The sequence below is a fragment of the Equus caballus genome, chromosome 16 (genome assembly GCF_041296265.1).
Source record: "Equus caballus isolate H_3958 breed thoroughbred chromosome 16, TB-T2T, whole genome shotgun sequence".
NCBI classification, from domain to species: Eukaryota; Metazoa; Chordata; class Mammalia; order Perissodactyla; family Equidae; genus Equus; species Equus caballus.
In genome coordinates this window covers 55,371,293-55,387,907 of record NC_091699.1, presented here as the reverse complement: position 1 = coordinate 55,387,907, position 16,615 = coordinate 55,371,293, and the positions used below count along the sequence as shown (strand labels likewise).

Below are 16,615 nucleotides of genomic sequence, written 5' to 3'. Positions count from 1 at the left end.
GCAGAGACTGAAGAATTGGGGGGAATCGGCCATGGGAAAATATGGAGGCACAGCGTCCCAGGCAGAGCAAACAGCAAGTGCCGAGGCCTCTGCAAGAAGGCTAGTGTGGCTGGAGTGCAGGGAGCCCTTGGGGAAAGTGGACATGGATGAGGGGGATGGTCAGGATCCCACTGGCCTGCTGCCCATGCTCAAGAGCTGAGATTTTGATCTGAATATGATTGGAAGCTGCTGGAGGATTCTGAGCGGGGAAATGACATGAATCAATTTTCTTCTTTCATGGATTCCCCTGCTGCTGTGTGGAGAGCCAGGGTCTGGGAGCAGGAGCAGAAGCAGGGAGAGCGGGGCGGGTTTTGTGTTGGTCCAGGCCTGGGGAGAGTGGTGGCAGCTCAAGGCCGATGGAAGGATGTGCTGTGCCCTGGGGTAGAGGCTCAGGATGGCTGACTGGGGACATGACGAGTTGTGGGCAAAGCAGAGTGTAGGGTGATGCCTTAGATGTTACGTATATTCTAAATGGAATTTTTAACATCAGAAAGCATTTGCATAATTTAAAAATCCTGGTGTTAAGAATCATTATGTGTTATTTGCTGGTCAAGCTGTTAGTAGGGGCTGCTGGGGTTACAGCGGCCATCTCCATCTCCAGCCAGCACAGAAGAATGAGAGGAAGAGGAGCGCCGTTTTCTTTTATAGCGGACAGATTTCCTGGCAGAAGAAAGGTGACTGTCACTCAGCCTTCATCCCAAATCAAAGAGCACGAAGTAACTGTTGAACAGATTAACAAGAGAAAGAGGAACGACGTTCTCAGAGCACAGAGAACAGATTAACAAGAGAAAGAGTATCCATAACAGTTGATTATAGTTAACCTCAGCAATTTGAGTTTTCAAAGTTGGAAAATTTGTGAGGATTCTTAAAATGATTTGATAGTATTTTCTCAGTGTCTGTGGTAAATTTGCTTAGTCTGTGTCTGGAGACAGGGCCCCTTTGAAATTTGCTCTTGTAAAAATGCTTCTCTTACAAGTTAGAGTCGTCTGAGGTGCCTTTCCAGTTTCCTCATGATGTGGACGAGAGCATTTTCCCCCAGCGAGGGTCAGAATTTCAGGGACCAGGGAGATGATAAAAAGATTAAACTCATGGTTGTCACTCTTGCTCACCTCAACAATCTGTGATTGTTTCCTACCCCGCAAATCTGCTTCCCTTGAGGACTGCACGGGTGAGAGAATCCCAGCTCTGCCAAGGCTCCTGAGAAGTGAGGGAGGAGATTAGGCTCCTCCGCCTGCGGGCTTCCGGGACTGAGTTAGGAATGCTTGTTAACAGGTTTCCCCAGAAAGCACGTGCTGGTGCTTCAAGTGGGTCCAAGGCTGAGGTTATCACTAAGGAATCTGGAGGGTGCATTCTCTGGGAATCTGAAGTGTTTGAGGACGGAAAATCATGTTGCTTTCTGGTAGAGTATGGTAAGAACAGTCAGCATGAGAGCGGGGCTTATTTTGGGATTGCAGTAAGTGAGGATCAGTAGGGCATGCCTCATTATTCCAGAATGTGCTGTTGCTTCCCAGGCTGTGGCCACAGGGCTTGTGTTTCCTCTGTGTGCGGCACAGAGGGGCTGCCCGTTGCCCTGTGCTGTTGATGACCAGGCGAGTCTTGCCAGGTATGGTGTGAAGCCCCAGGATGTTGCTCAAACTCACCTAGAGTGTGTCAACCTGAAAAGACTCTTCCCAACCTCTGAACTCTTCTAGGCCTTTCCACTATGTCTTATTGGCATCTGAATAAATAAATACCAAATTATTAAGAACCAAATTAATGCTGATGGCCATTTCACTTATTAATGTTGGCTATAAGACTATTGTCCTACTTTATTCCCACAAGTTTCTATCACTCTGAGACCCAATATTTTTAAGTCCCTAAAACAAATGTGGTAGGCTGCTGTCCTTAAAATGAAACTCCATTGTCATTGGAATTAAAACACTGACTGCTTTGTTTGGAAATGTGGGAAGGAAGGGATTTTTCCTGTTGAGTATGATCAAGTCAGCTCTTTTAGAAATGTAAATTCTGGGCTGGTGTTTCCTTAAAAACTGATGTTTCGATGTGTTTGTTCTGGAACTAGTAGCACATCACGTTCCAGGATCTTTTTAATGGGGCTCTGGGTAATTACTGTGGCCTCCCATTTCAGCGAGTACAGTAAGCCATTCAGGACAGCCTGTCGCTTATTAGCCAGCAGCAGGCGGCCCCTGACCCCTCCTCGGAGGAAATGGTGTGAGGCGCAATTAGAGAGCCCTTGCATCAGGATAAGTGATTGCTGGAGCATAAATAATGCAATCTACCCTGTCTCTCGGTGCGTTTGCTGGGGCTGAGCGGATTTGGTGTTTGGAAGCCTGAACCTCAAATTCTGGGGCCAGCACGTTTAGGCTCTGCGACCTTAGGAAAGTTCTTAGCCGGTGAACCTCAGCTTTTCCGACTATAGAATAAGACCGTGTAGCATGACTGTGGGGATTCAGTAAGGTGATGTGTAGAGAGGTTTGCCTTGTTCTTGCTTGTTGGCAGCATGTAGCAGGTGTTTAGTGAAGGGGCGCTCTAAGCTCCATTCCTTTGGGGCTGGTGGTGTTTTGGTGTATCGTCTTCTCCTCCCACTCCCAGGCTCTCCGCCTCCATCATGGAAGAATGGGGCATTTCGCTCAAGGTTATCTTCCCCTGACCTACTTCTTCATCATTCTGGATTCTGATGACTCACCTAGCATCTTGACCATCTCCTCTCCAGTAGTGGCCTCTGCCCTGCTTCACACACTGCCCCAGTCACAGCCTGGATTGTGTCATCTCCTGGAGTTAGCTGTTCCGCGTCTGAAATCCAAAGCATAACCACCCTCCTCTCAGAACTCTGGTCCTTCCAGCCCTTTGTACACATTCCTTGCCTCATCCAGCTTCTTGGTTTCTCCCCCTCCACCCCATCTTGTCACCACTGAGCACCCGTTGTCCTTCCTGCGCGCCACCTGACATAACTCTGCCCCTGCCTTCTGAGGGCTGTTGGAGAAATTATATAAACACCTATCACCCAGCATGATGACTCTGTAAAGCCATTTCAGCTGGGCCATAGGCTCTGCCCAGTGGTTCTTTTTTGTGTTTCCTTCTCTCTGCCTTTTGCCACAGTGACTGTTCTAGACTTTTCACATTTTTCTCAAATACCTAACCCCATGCCTCTACCTTGCCTTTAGTAGATGCTCTTAAAACCCTGAGCAGGAGTGCAGGCCTGCTGCCTCCAGCCTTTACCCGCAGCCCTGTGAGCGCCTTTCTTATGTCCTACCTGCTGTTAAGCAAAGGAGGGACCGTCTTCCTCCCCAGGCTGATTTACCTCATCCTGTTGGGTCCCATCCTTTCCTACCTACTCAGCAGAGGCACTTGGTTGGTTAGCCCTTCTTTCTGTCTCTCCAGCCTCATCCTATCCGTGGACTCCATCCCACTGTCCTGTAACATACTCAGTTCCCTGTCATCTTTCTAGGCCCCATGGCTCCCCTCAGCCGTAGCTCTTTCCTCCCCTTCACTGCCAGTCTCACAGAAATGTCCTCTGCCTCCTCCCCCTGACCCTATTGCCATCAGAACCTGAGCCCATGATTCCACCGCCAGGGGCTCAGTGAATTTGGTGATAAGTCCAGGCCATACCTTCTGGTCCTGGCATTCTTGACCTTTGACAGCACAGTCCACAGTCCTCTCATCCTTTCCTTTGTGAAATGCTCTATTCCCTTGGCTTCTGGGAAGCTGTGCCTTCCTGGCTTTCCTCCTCCTCCTTCTCCTCCCACTACCCCTCCTCGTTTTCCTTGTAGGCTGCAGGCTCCCCTGCCCTCATGCAGCCTTTGAACGGTGGTGTCCTCAGAGTGTGGCACCTCAGGTGAGCTCCTTGCCTTGCACTCTGCCCCTGGGGGCCACCATGCCTGTGGCCTTGGTTGCCATAACTACCCAAATCTTGTCTCCCGAGCTCTGGACCCATTTCTCTATCTGCCTTCTGCACACTTCCGTTTTAGGGTGCACAAACACTGCTCATCGCCACCACCGCTACTTGCTCCCCCTCTACCCCACCTCCCTCTCCACCACCGACAAAAAGGGTCTGAGCCCAGTCACACGGAGGGCACCACTGTTCTCAGCTGCCCAGGCAGAAGCCTGGACCTTTTTCTGACTCTCCATTTCTCTCTCTCCCACCCCATCTGGGCAGTTGCCTCCCCGATCTCCCTGAGTGCCCCATGGGCTTGGCTGCTCTAATACTTTCTCTACTCTGTCGCTAAGGTGACCTTTCTGAAGTGCAAATCGAATTCCATTACTCCCTTGCTTAAAACCCGTTCAGGAGCTCCCCATGGGTCCAGAGAGGCTGCTGCCCCTGCTTCCCTTGCCAAAGCCTGGTCACACCTTTTTCAGTTCTCTAACTGGCAATGCTTTTTCTCCTTCCTTTGGGACGTTGCCTCTAACCGGAGAGCCTGGCCACCCTGTCACCGCTTTCTCTGTGCAGCCTGTCGTGGCAGCCTGGCTAATTCGTGCTCACCTTTTACCTCTGACCTGAGGTTGGCCCGGGAGGCCCTTCCTGACCCCAGGTTACCCATCTGTATCAGCAGTTTTTACGGTGGCCTGTTGCCACTGATATTTTTGTCTGTGGCCCCTTGAAGGTAAAGAACGTCCGTGACAGGCTGCAGTTGGACAGCGGAGGACAGGCAGATGTCTGGCCTGGCATTTGGCCCTTCACCCAAAGGGCCGTTCTTGTCTGTGTATGATGGGGCTGGAGCTTGTTGAGATAATTACTCCCAATGAGTTCCATGAGGGCAGGGATTTTTGTTGGATTCACTTTCTGCTGGATTCCCAGAACCAGTAGAGGCACACAGTAGTGCTTGGCACATAGTAGGTGCTCAGTAAAAATTTATTGAATGACTGAAGAGTAAAAGTGAACTTTCAGTCTTAAGTCAGTCAGTTTTCGTGATGCTGATCTAAGTTGCTCTGTCCCTCTGCCAGAGTGATAGAAAGGCATGGATTTGGAAATGGGGTATACTAAAAATCACTAAACTGGTTGAATTATAAGGTATGTGAATTATATCTCAAGGCTGCTAAAAAAAGAAAAATCAATGTACCCTTGGTATTTTTGGTCCAGGTATGTGCAGTACAGCATTCTTGACACTGTCCCAACACCCTTGCACTACGTCTAGAAGGAGACTATTTGAAAGATTTTTAACTCTTGTGTTATCTGGCGTGTTGTAAACCTCTACAATGCTTTGACCCACGGCATCCCTTCCATTTGAGGTTCCCCATTAGAAAAGGCAATTTGGCCTTTCTGATCCACACCCTTCTTAGGCAAGTTGCTGAGGATATTATGACCCTGTGTTTCACTTATGCATGGTCCAGCAGCTCTCCCTGCAGTCTCCCTTCAAATCACCTCTTGGAATCCAGGACTGATGGCATCTTCAACACCTCACAGCACACACAACTCACCTCAAGGAGGACAAGAAGTGTGGGCTCTGCTGCCAGGCCACCTGGACTCAAACCCCTCACTTAGCTGGCTCAGAAACCTGAACCAGTTACTCAGTGTCTAGTTGGTTTCCCAGAACTCACCCCAGAACCAGGTCACCAGCAGGATAAAATGCTATAATCCATGTAAACATTCACTAAATGTTATGTATTGTTATCATTAAGAAAGAAGAGGCAGGTGTTAGAGCCCAGTTTTAGAAACAGAAGGAGATTATCCAGATCTCGCTCTGGGTGGTTCCTCTAACATGTTCACCCAACACAGATCATGCTTCTCCCTCCATCAGAACGGCCTTGCCCCCTCCCTTTGCCTAGGTAACTTTCCTTTAGGTCTCGGCTCCTCAGGGGGGCCTTCCCAAACGCCCTAAGCCAAAAGCTCCTATGACAGTCCTCTGAACAGAGTGGCCTCTTGGTCATAGACACAACTTTACATTTGTTTGTGAAATTGCATTAATGTCCATCTACACGACCAGACTGTAAACTCCAGGGGGCAGGGCTGCATGTCTGCTCACCCTCCTCAGCACTGTGTCTGCCATTCATTCAACCAAAACACTGTACCAGGCACTATGCTATTCTCCATCTTTTTTTCTGCCCCTCCCCAAAGCCCCAGTACATAGTTGTATATTCTAATTGTAAGCCCTCTTAGTTCTTCTGTGTGAGCCGCCACCACAGCATGGCTACTGACAGAGGAGTGGTGTGGTTCTGCACCCAGGAACTGAAACTGGGCCACCAAAGCGGAGTATGCCAAACTTTAACCACTAGGCCAACAGGGCTGGCTCTCTCTGTCTTTTTGATTGTAGCCATTCTAGTGAGTATGAAGAGCTATCTCACTGTGGTTTTGGATTTTGCTGGTAACTAATGATATTGAGCATCTTTTCATTTGCTTATTTGCCAGTTGGATATCTTTGGAGAAATGTCTATTGAAGTCTTTTGCCCATTTTAAAGTTGGATTATTATTACTGAGTTGTAAGAATTCTTTATATATTCTGCGTACAAGTCCTGTTTCAGATATATGATTTGCAGATGTTTTCTCCTATTGTGTAGATTCTCTTTTCACTTTCTTGATGATATCATTTGCAGCACAAAATTTTTAATTTTGACAAAGTCTAATTGATCTTTTTTTTGGTCACTTACACTTTTGGCATCATATCTAGGAAAGCATGGTCTAACTTAAGGTCATGAAGATCTATTCCTGTGTTTTTTCCTAAGAGCTTTATAGTTTTAGCTTTTACATTTGGTTAGGTCTATGATCCATCTTCAGTTAATTTTTGTGAATTGTGTGAGGTAGGAGTCCAACTTTATTGTTTTGCATGTAGATGTCTAGTTGTCCTAGCACCATTTGTTGAAAAGAATGTTCTTTCCATGTTGAATTGTTTTGTTGGAAATCATTGACCATAAATGTAAGGGCATATTTCTGCATTCTCACGTCTGTTCCATTCATCTGTATATCCTTATGCCAGTACCACACTGTTCTGATTACTGTAGCTTTGTAGTAAGTTTTGAAATCAGGCAATGTGAGTCCTCCAACATTTTTTTTCAAGATTATTTTGGCTATTCTGGATCCCTTCCATTTCCATGTGAATTTTATGACTAGCTTGTTAATTTCTGAAAAAAAAGGCAAATGGGATTTTGAGAGGGGTTGCAGGGAATCTGTAGATCAGTTTTGGGAGTATTGCCATCCTATTAGAAATGAGATAGTTTTCTTAGATTCATTTTTGGAATGTTCATTGCTAGTCTATAGAAATACAACTGATTTTTGTATATTGTTGGTGTATCTTGCAATCTTGCTGAACTTGTTTGTTCTAATAGTCTTTTATGGGTTCCCTAGAATTTTCGATGTACACGATCATGTCATACACAAATAGAGACAGGTTTTCTTCCTCCTTTCCAATGTGAATGTTATTTATTTCTTTTTCTTGCCTACTTGCTCTGGCTAGAACCTCAAGTTCAGCGTTGAATAGAAGTGGCAAGAGTGGACAGACACCCTGTCTTGTTCCTAATCATGGAGGAAAACATTCAGTCTTTCACTATTAAGTTGATGTTAGCTGTGGATCTTTCATAGATGCTCTTTATCAGGTTTAGTTCCTTTTTATTCCTAGTTTGTTGAATATTTTATCATGAAAGTATGTTGAATTTTATCAAATGCTTTTTCTGCATCTATTGAGATGGTCATATGTTTTTTGTCCTTTATTTTATTGATAGCATAAATGATTTTCAGATCATTATTTCATTACTTTTTTGTGTTATTTTTCAGGACTTCCATTGAGTGAAAATAGTTTTTCTTTTTGATGAAATAGAGACTTCTGCGTAGAACTTGCTTCTGCTTGCAAACTGTTCTTCATTGAACTAAAGTTCTTTGTTCTTTTTCTTTTGGAAAATGAACCCATGAAAGTGATTGCTTCACAGCACAGAGAAAGAATAAATTCTTAATTTTGATGGCAAATAGGCTTCTCTACTCTCTAGGGCTGATCATCTGTTGTTGCCACTGTTATGATTACTGTCTCTAATATTTAAGTAGACCCTGACCTGTCGTGGTCTGGAAGTGTTGCTAATTATGCTGATCTTCTTGTCTCATCTTTTAAAAAGCGTGATGATCCTGGGTTCTTATTACCAGAGAATGTTGGCCTCCTTTGTAAAGAATACATTAGGAAGGGTGCTTATGTGGAATTTGATCCCGGGAACTCTGCTTTAAAGTCCTTGCTGATCTTCCCTCCCCCTTTTGGGGTACGGATTAGTGTATCTGCAGCCATTATTGTGGGTTTGTGGGCAGCAGCTTAGCAACCATTTCATGGCACTCAGCTGTCTGTCTGTCTGCTTTTTGTTCTCCTCCTCTGCCTTCCCTTTTCTCCTTGTCCTCCACCTCACCCCTCTCCCCCTGTCCCCTCCCCCATTGCTTCTCCTGCTGTTCCTTCCCTCCTCCCTCCCTCTCCCCTCTCCCCCTTTTCTCCTGACCCTTTCTCTTTTCTCTTTCTAGTCCCCTCCTCCTGACCCCTGCCCTCCCCCTTCCCCCTTTGTCTTGGGAGTCATTTGTCCTTGCTCTGACCCCAGCCCCCTTCCATCACTCTAGCGCCCCTAGTCCTCTGAGCAAATCTCTCCAGCTTCTGGTGGATGTTGTCTTTGGCTTTTTGCCTGTGGGTTTCTCCAACTCAAGACCCTGTGTTGTGTTTTCTCCGTGGAGTTGGGGAGTAGAGGGGATCCCAGTTTTCATAGTCTCAGACAGGCTCTGTCTGCAGTCTGGCCATTTCTGAGCCAGCCCCTGGCTTTGTTCCTTGATATCCCTGGTTCTCACAGTGGCCTGTTGAGGGTGGCGGGAGCCCCTCGTCCCTCCTCCCCCAGGGGACTTAGATTTGGAAGAGGACAATGCTTTGGCCTCTGAGAGCTCTTGATAACTTGATGGACAGCCTTCTTCTTGGCCCTTTAAAATGCCTTTGGTTGGTGGAAGGCAGTATATTTTAAATAAAACAATGGTTGTTATGATCATAGCTTGTTTTGAAAATGGAAACCCAAGTGTTCGCCATCTGGTTGTGATTCTTTGTCCTGATCTCCAGAAGTGGGTTGGTTTGGGATGAAAACAGTGGCCCACTGACCAGCTAGTTCCCTTGATTTGCTAGACCCCGGATATCCTGGGACTCTGGCCTGGGTCAAAATCTACCTTTCATGTGGCCCGAGGCACTGAGTTGTCTTAGATTTTGGAGCTTAAAACTGATGTTGGAGTTTTAAAATATTGTTTTTTCATTTCTACTTTACCTCTCCCCATCTACTTTTCAAGACTGTTTTTTTTAAAGGTCATTTGAATATTGTTTGTGTCACGTGGAAGGAGTTTTCTGTATTTCAGAGGGCAACTTTCCTAGAAAGTAGAGTCAATAAATTGGATTTGCTAGTACAAGTTTCGTCTTGCTGTGCCAAGAGGTTGGGCTCCAGAGCCAGACTGCCTGGGTTCAAACCCCATCTGAGCTACTTGCCAGCTGTGCAGGCTTGTTTCTTAAGCTTCTGAAGTTGCAGTCTCCTCCTCGGTAGAATGAGATGGGGTACATTCTTCATCGGGCAGTGAGGGTAAGGGGAGGTGCCTCAGGTTAAGTGCTTATTAATAAATGCTGTATCTAATAGTTATTAAGAATGTTTAGTAGCAAAGGTCAGCCATTGAAACAGCCCCGAGCCTGCTGCCAATTTCCTTTGTTTTCTTTCCTGTGCTCTGTTTTTTCACTTGAATTACATGATTTCTCTGGATTTTTAAGTTAGCCCAGTTTCAGAAATTAGAGCTGTAAAACCAATTTACTTGAAGAAAATAAAATCTTTACCAGCTGAAGCTTGTGTGTTTCTTAAAAATCTTTTTACGACGGGGCAATTTTAAAATGCGATGATTAAAATTTTTCAGAGCAGAAACCTACCGCTGCCGTAAACTCTGCTCCGGAGGACACACTGTGTAGTGCGCTGCATCTCTGTAAATATATGCCTCTTCATTTTACAACCTTATGTAGAAGCTGCACTCATTTCGTCACTTAAAGGAAACCTACTGTGGGAACTGTTCCAGATTAGACGTTTCAAAGATGGGGATCACATTGCTGTTCGCTTTATTTCAACAAAAACCGAATGCTCTCTGGGAGGTGGGGGTGACCGTGGATCTAAGCTGAGGTGAGGGAGGACACCCTCTGCCTAATGCTAGTGCTGAAAGTGAAGGTGGGGCTGCTGAGGCCCCTGGGCTCTCAATTCACTGCTGTGGTTCGGCCCAGACTAGGATCCAGTCCTCACCCTGGCCTGCAATTGTCCTGTGATCCTGAGGCCTTGCCATCTGGCTTCCTCTCTTAGCCAAGACTCCTTCACCCGGAATGGTTAGAAATCAGGCCGTTGTGTTTCATAAAGTGAAGCACTGCATGGTGGACTCTTTATTCAGAGGTACTTCTGAAGGAGGCCCCTCCTCCAGGGCTGTTGTTGTAGTTGTCCGTTATGTATAAGGGTAATTCAAAAAATCTGTTTGAGCTCTTTGGTTATGTGAACTGTAGGGCATTGAAGAATTTAGTATAGCATGTAAGTGCAATTCTTGTTTCTGCACGTCCCTGAGCCTACAGGGAATGGCCCTCCGTCCCTCTCGTCCCCCCTCCTATGCTAGGCCAGTGTCTAAGCCAGCAGTGTGTGTTCTGGGGCAGTGGTCCCCAAACTGAATGGCAGACAAATAAGATCTGGGGACTTGCTTGGGGAGCAGATAGTAAATTTGAAACTGGAAGCCTTGTGTTTTGACTGAGCAACTTTTACAATTTTACGTCTTTTTGTTGATTCAAATCTGCCATAGAGCACATTTGGAAAAAAAAAATCATATAATTTTGCACCATTTGGGAACTCCTAAGAGACCCTTGGAAGGCCATAGCTTGGGAAGGCAGGTGGAGACTGCTCGTGAGGGCGGACGTGGGCTCCCGTCTGTGGCCCTTCTGCAGCCTCGCCTGGCTGCTTATACAAGACCTTCCCCCTGCGGGAGTTTGTTGGCTCATCCGACCAGCCGGGAGAATAAACCAGCTCGTGCCTGGGCTTCCTCTGGCTCTAGTATCACACTCCTGGGAAGATGGAATTCAGAGGATGTCTGAGTGCTTGGAGCCCTTCTGAGAGAGGCAAGACGAATCCATGTGTTTACAATGGTGTTAGGTTTGGATTTAGGCTAGAAGGTCCAGTGTCTGCTAGAATTGACAGTGCTTGTTTTGGGAATAAGAAATGAAAATGTTTTCCCCAAGACTAACTCCCAATCATAAACCCAGAAAGCACTAATGGGTCGTATTTCTGGTGCTAATTGAGTAGTTTTCCCCTCCTTTTCAGGAAACATATGCTTTTTGATTATCAATTCTGAATATCATGAATTTTGGTATTTCCTGAAGGCCTTGAAATAAATAACTTTATTTTTTTCTTCATTAGGGTTGCCTTAATTTCTTTTTTTTTTTTTTTTTGAGGAAGATTAGCCCTGAGCTAACTTCTGCCAATCCTCCTCTTTTTGCTAAGGAAGACTGGCCATGAGCTAACATCTGTGCCCATCTTCCTCTACTTTATATGTGGGATGCCTGCCACAGCATGGCTTGCCAAGTGGTGCCATGTCCGAACCCGGGATCTGAACTGATGAGCCCCAGGCCGTCGAAGCAGAATGTGCACTCTTAACCACTGGACCACCGGGCCGGACCCTTTTTTTCATCATTTTTTTTTTTTTTGAGGAAGGTTAGCCCTGTGCTAACATCCGTGCCCATCTTCCTCTACTTTATATGTGGGACACCTACCACAGCATGGGTTGCCAAGCAGTGCCATGTCCGTACCTGGGATTTGAACCGGCGAACCCCAGACCAGTGAGAAGCGGAAGGTGTGAACTTTAACTGCTGCGCCACCGGGCCGGCCCCTCATTTAGTTTTTAAGTGATGACCGAAACTCTGAAATTGAAGATACTCGTATGTACAGCTTACCTAATTCACAATAACATTTTAGTGCATAATATTTAAATACATTCTTTGTGTTAAGCATGGCCAAGATATTAGATTCCTTTTTAAAAAAAATTATTGAGGTCATATTGGTTTATAACATTGTGAAATTTCAGGTGTACATTATTATATATCAGTTTCTGTATAGACTGCATCTTGCTCACGTCCAATAGTCTAGTTTTTATCTGTCACCGTATGTATGTGCCCCTTTACCCCTTTCGCCCTCCCTCCCGCCCTCTTCCCCTGGTAACCACTACTCTGTTCTCCTTATCCATGTATTTGTTTGTCTTCCACATCAGTGAAATCATAGGTATTTGTCTTTCTCTGTCTGGCTTATTTCACTTAACATAATACCCTCAAGATCCATCCGTGTTGTTTGTTGTATTTTATGACTGAGTAGTATTCCATTGTATATATATACCACATCTTCTTTATCCATTCATCAGTTAATGGGCCCTTGGGTTGCTTTCACGTCTTGGCTCTTGTGAATAATAGATTGCTTTTTTCTTTTTAACAAAGTAAGGCAGTTTTAAAAATGAATAGTTATGTCCCTGAATTATCTTCATATATTTAATGGAGACAAGGGGGAATGTAAATAGTTCCATATAAACCAGTCTTTTGGCAGATTTGGAAGGTAGAAAAATGGGCTCTTTTAAGATTTACTTTTTTCCATTTCCATCCTTCAGTTCTGGGTTTGACATTAAATATGTAAAGTACGGAGGGAAGAAGGAAGAAGAATCTCCGGCATGCACCAATTTGAAAGCTTAACTCTCGGATACCTATGGTTGACTTTTTAGATTTAAAATAATGACTATCTTTTTTGTGAAATAGCCAGTTTTTATAGTTCTATGATTTTGGAAAAAGACAGAGATGAAAGCAAGAAACCATCCCAGAGCATAGCAGTCAGAAATACCCAATGTTGATTAACAGGGAACATCTTGCCAGAAAATCTTCTCCGTGTCTGATGTGTATTTGAATTTATTTTTAAATAATTCATTTTTATCAAGACAATAATATGCACATAACTTTTAAAAAGGCTTTTTATTATAAAATCAAAGACAGATACAGAAAACCACATAAAACAGTGAATAGCTTAGTGAATTATTGTTAGGTAAGCACTTTATATAGTAACTATCCAGGACAGGTAATACAACTTTGCCTGCTTCTCTGGAAGCCCCTCTCACCCTCCCTCCAAAGGAAACTGCTGTCCTGACTTTTATCATACTTCCTAGTGTCAAACTACAAAAACAGAAACCCGTTTAAGAGGCAAAGCGTTTATTTGGGATCAAAGAATTGCAGTTCAGTGAGCACAGATTCAGGTAGAAACCCAAATAGAGTCCCAGTTACAGGAGAGGGGCTCAGGATTTTTATGGGTGAAAGGGAGGAAGAGGAGATAAGTTGTGTTGAAGAAGAGTTGACTGGTGCTAAATGAGGTAGGGCTAGGTTTGTACTTCATAGATTGGCTTGAGATTCAGTCATCAGGCAAAAGGTTGGACTTATACTTCGTTGGTTAGTAAGTGATTTGGTCTTGAGGAAAGTCCATTTTCATCAGTCCTTACAAACAGGATACTGTTGTCTTTACTGGCTTCTTGGAGTGTTGGTGGTCTGGGTCCAGTTTGGAAGATAAAGAAAATAAGATGATCAAGACAATTCCTCTGAAATGGCAGCTCCGGCTCTATTTTAATATGGCTCCACTCATGTCATATTTCACACTAAGCAGCATAATTTGTTTTTGCCTGTTTTTTAAATACTTGATATGTATTTTAAATCTCCTTTCGTATGTAGATTCCCCCTTCCATCACTTTCTTTTCTTCACAGTTTATCTGTTGAAGAACCCAGGCCATTGGACCTATAGAGTTTACGACAGGTCTGAAGTAACTTTCTTTTTGTGCATACTCTTAGTGCAGTCCAACACGACTCTCATTCTGCCGTATTTCCTGCTGATTCCATGTACTTAGTTTTAAAAAAATCAAATAACACTAAAAGGCCAATTAAAATAATTGTAAGTTTCATCTACCTGCTCAACCCTCAGTCTTGTTCCCCAGAGGTCACAGTTCTAACTCTGAGCTTTTTCTGCTGACGTTTGCCTCTGTAGTTCTAAATGACATCCTGGCATGGGATCTACTCTACTCTCATGTTTGACTGCTGGTGGACGGGGTGTATAGCATTCTCGGTTGGAATAACTTTCCCTCAGCATTCCGAGGGCCATGCTCCTTTGTCTGCTAACCTTCAGCATTGCTGTTGAGAAGTCCTTTACCATCCTGATTCCTGTTCCTTTGTCATCCTTTTTTTTTCCCCAGGAAGCTTTTAGAGGCTTCTGACATTTCAGGATGATGTGTGGGACTTTTTTTATTCATTATGCTAGGTACTCACTGGGCCCTTTCCAGTTAGAAATTGATATTCTTCAGTTCTAGGAAACTGAAGGAAATAATTTTTATATATAATTATATATAAGTAAATTTTATATAAATATATTTATAGATATTTATTATATAATATAAATATACATTTATAGATATAATATAAATAGATATAGCAATTTACTATGTAATATAAATACCTATTTATTATATAATATAAATATAAATAAATATAAATTATATATAATATAAATAAATATAAATTATATATAATTTCTTCCTCTTATTTTGCCTCTTTTTTTTCTTTCTGGAGCTCCTGTTTATTAGCTGTTGGACCTCTGAGATTGATTCTCTTGTTATCTTTTTTTCTCTAGTCTTAATCCTTCTTTTATTTTCTTGGAGATTTCTTCAGTTTTATCCTCAGTCCTTTTGTTTAATTCTTTTATTCCTGCTGTCAATTAATTTCCAAAGACTTTCTCTTGTTCTCTGAGTGTCCCCCTCCCATGGCTTTTGAATAGTGTCCTATTTTTATTTTCTGGATACGGTGTCTTCTCTCTCTCAAGTCATTAACGATAATATTTTGAAATTTTCTTCTGTTGCCTGCATTGTCTCTGTTTCCTGTGAATTCCTTTTTCTCTTTGCTTTGGTGCATCCCTACAAGTGAGAGGCTTTCTTCAGATGTCTGGTGGTCTTTGGTTGTCCATATTTGAAGAACTAAAACCCAACAGGCCGAGTGGCGCTTGTTGGTTAAGGCTGTATTATGAATGGTAAGACACTTAGCCTTTTTCTCTGGGGGCTCTGAGTATCTGTAACTTTTTGTTTGGGGCTGGTCCGTTTCCCCAAGGGGAACCCCCCAGTCTACTGCCTTTCTGCTGCTGTTCTGTGAGTGGAGTTGGGGAAGTGAGCCAGGGGATTGCACACACACTCCTCTGTTTTTAATCCAATTTCAGTCCTGCCTGGTGTTCCAGAGCCCGAAACTTCTGTGATTCAACCTCTCTGACTCCATTTTTCTGCTAGAGTGGAAAAGGGACTCTTGCCTGCATGTTTAGGCAGGCCAAGAGGATCTGTGGGGTCGGGAATGTGTCATATGGCTCGTTTATATGAACCTTCTGCCAATCCTTCTGTTTTCAGCCCCAAGCTTGATTCCCCTCATCATTCCCTAAAATACAGCTCCTCAAGCCCTGCCCCTTCCCAGAGTTCTCCCTTCTCCTTGGGACTCCCCTGCAGGTGCTTGTTGTAGTTGCCTTTGCTCCACCAAGGCAGGTAAAGCCTTTTCATCTTGTCCAGCCGCTTTTCATCTTCTGAAAGTTTGTCAGAAACTTTCATGCTGTCATCTTCTCTTCCATTTTCTTTCTCCTTGTGGCTTATTGTATCTTCAAAAAATTTACCTTATATTGTTTCTTTGTGGGACTTAGGGAAGTAAAGTTGACTGGTTGACTTTTTTATTTTGAAGGTGAATTTTTATTTTTATATACAAAAAAGCTACATTGTACAGTTAATCCAGTTCAGTAGTAATTTCTTTAGCTCCTGCCATCCCAGTGGTGGCAGACCTCATCATAGACGTCATCGTAGTCCGTCCTGATGGCTTTCACCAGCCTAGCCAGAGCTCTTAGTCTTCTGAGTTAACCTCTGAGGACGAGGATGGTTCAGATCTTCCTGTGGCCTTTCCTTTGATAATTCAGTAGGGAACCTCCATTCTATGCTCAAGCCAGGTGGAAGACAGGCAACTCAGTGGGAGCCATGTCTTCTCATTTTCCTCCAAAGTGGAGGTGGTATTAAACCTGTTTAAAGGTCAAGTGCTCTCTGAGTGGGGACTTCCCCTTTATCTGCAGCTTTCCTTTCAGCAGGGACCAACATGTGCTTCATTTTCTGTTCCTTTGGCTCTGGTCTCTACTTGTGGACCAGCTTGAGTATCTGAGTAGCTGTTTGATGGTCCAAGGCCCAAGTGAACTGGCCTTCAAAGTCTCAGGACGGCTAGCCCCTTGCCTCTGCGGTTTGGATGAGCCGAGTAAAAAGGGAAGGACAGTTATGGGTGATATGTATGTGATCTCAGAGATTCTGCAACCTCCATCTTTTAAATCATGAAAGACAATGGAACTCTGACTGCTCCATCCCCAGTTCCCACAACAATGTCCTGGTGGCTGTCCAGATATGGCTGAGACTTTTTATTTCTTATTAAACTTTCCCCCCTTTTAAACTCGTGCTCTTTATGGTGTCCTGACACTCTGGTGACTCATTTAGAAGCTTCTCGTGATTTGAAGCTGCCCTATGGCCTCATGTTATGATAGCTTAGCACATGCCCAGCTTTTGAGTTATTAAATCTGC

General features: G+C 44.1%; 1 protein-coding gene across 10 annotated transcripts in view; it reads left to right on the top strand.

The window, feature by feature from the left end:
- Positions 1-16,615, top strand: part of TRAK1 (trafficking kinesin protein 1) — a 178,256-nt gene that overhangs the window by 15,017 nt on the left and 146,624 nt on the right. The gene's annotated exons all lie outside the window — the stretch shown is intronic.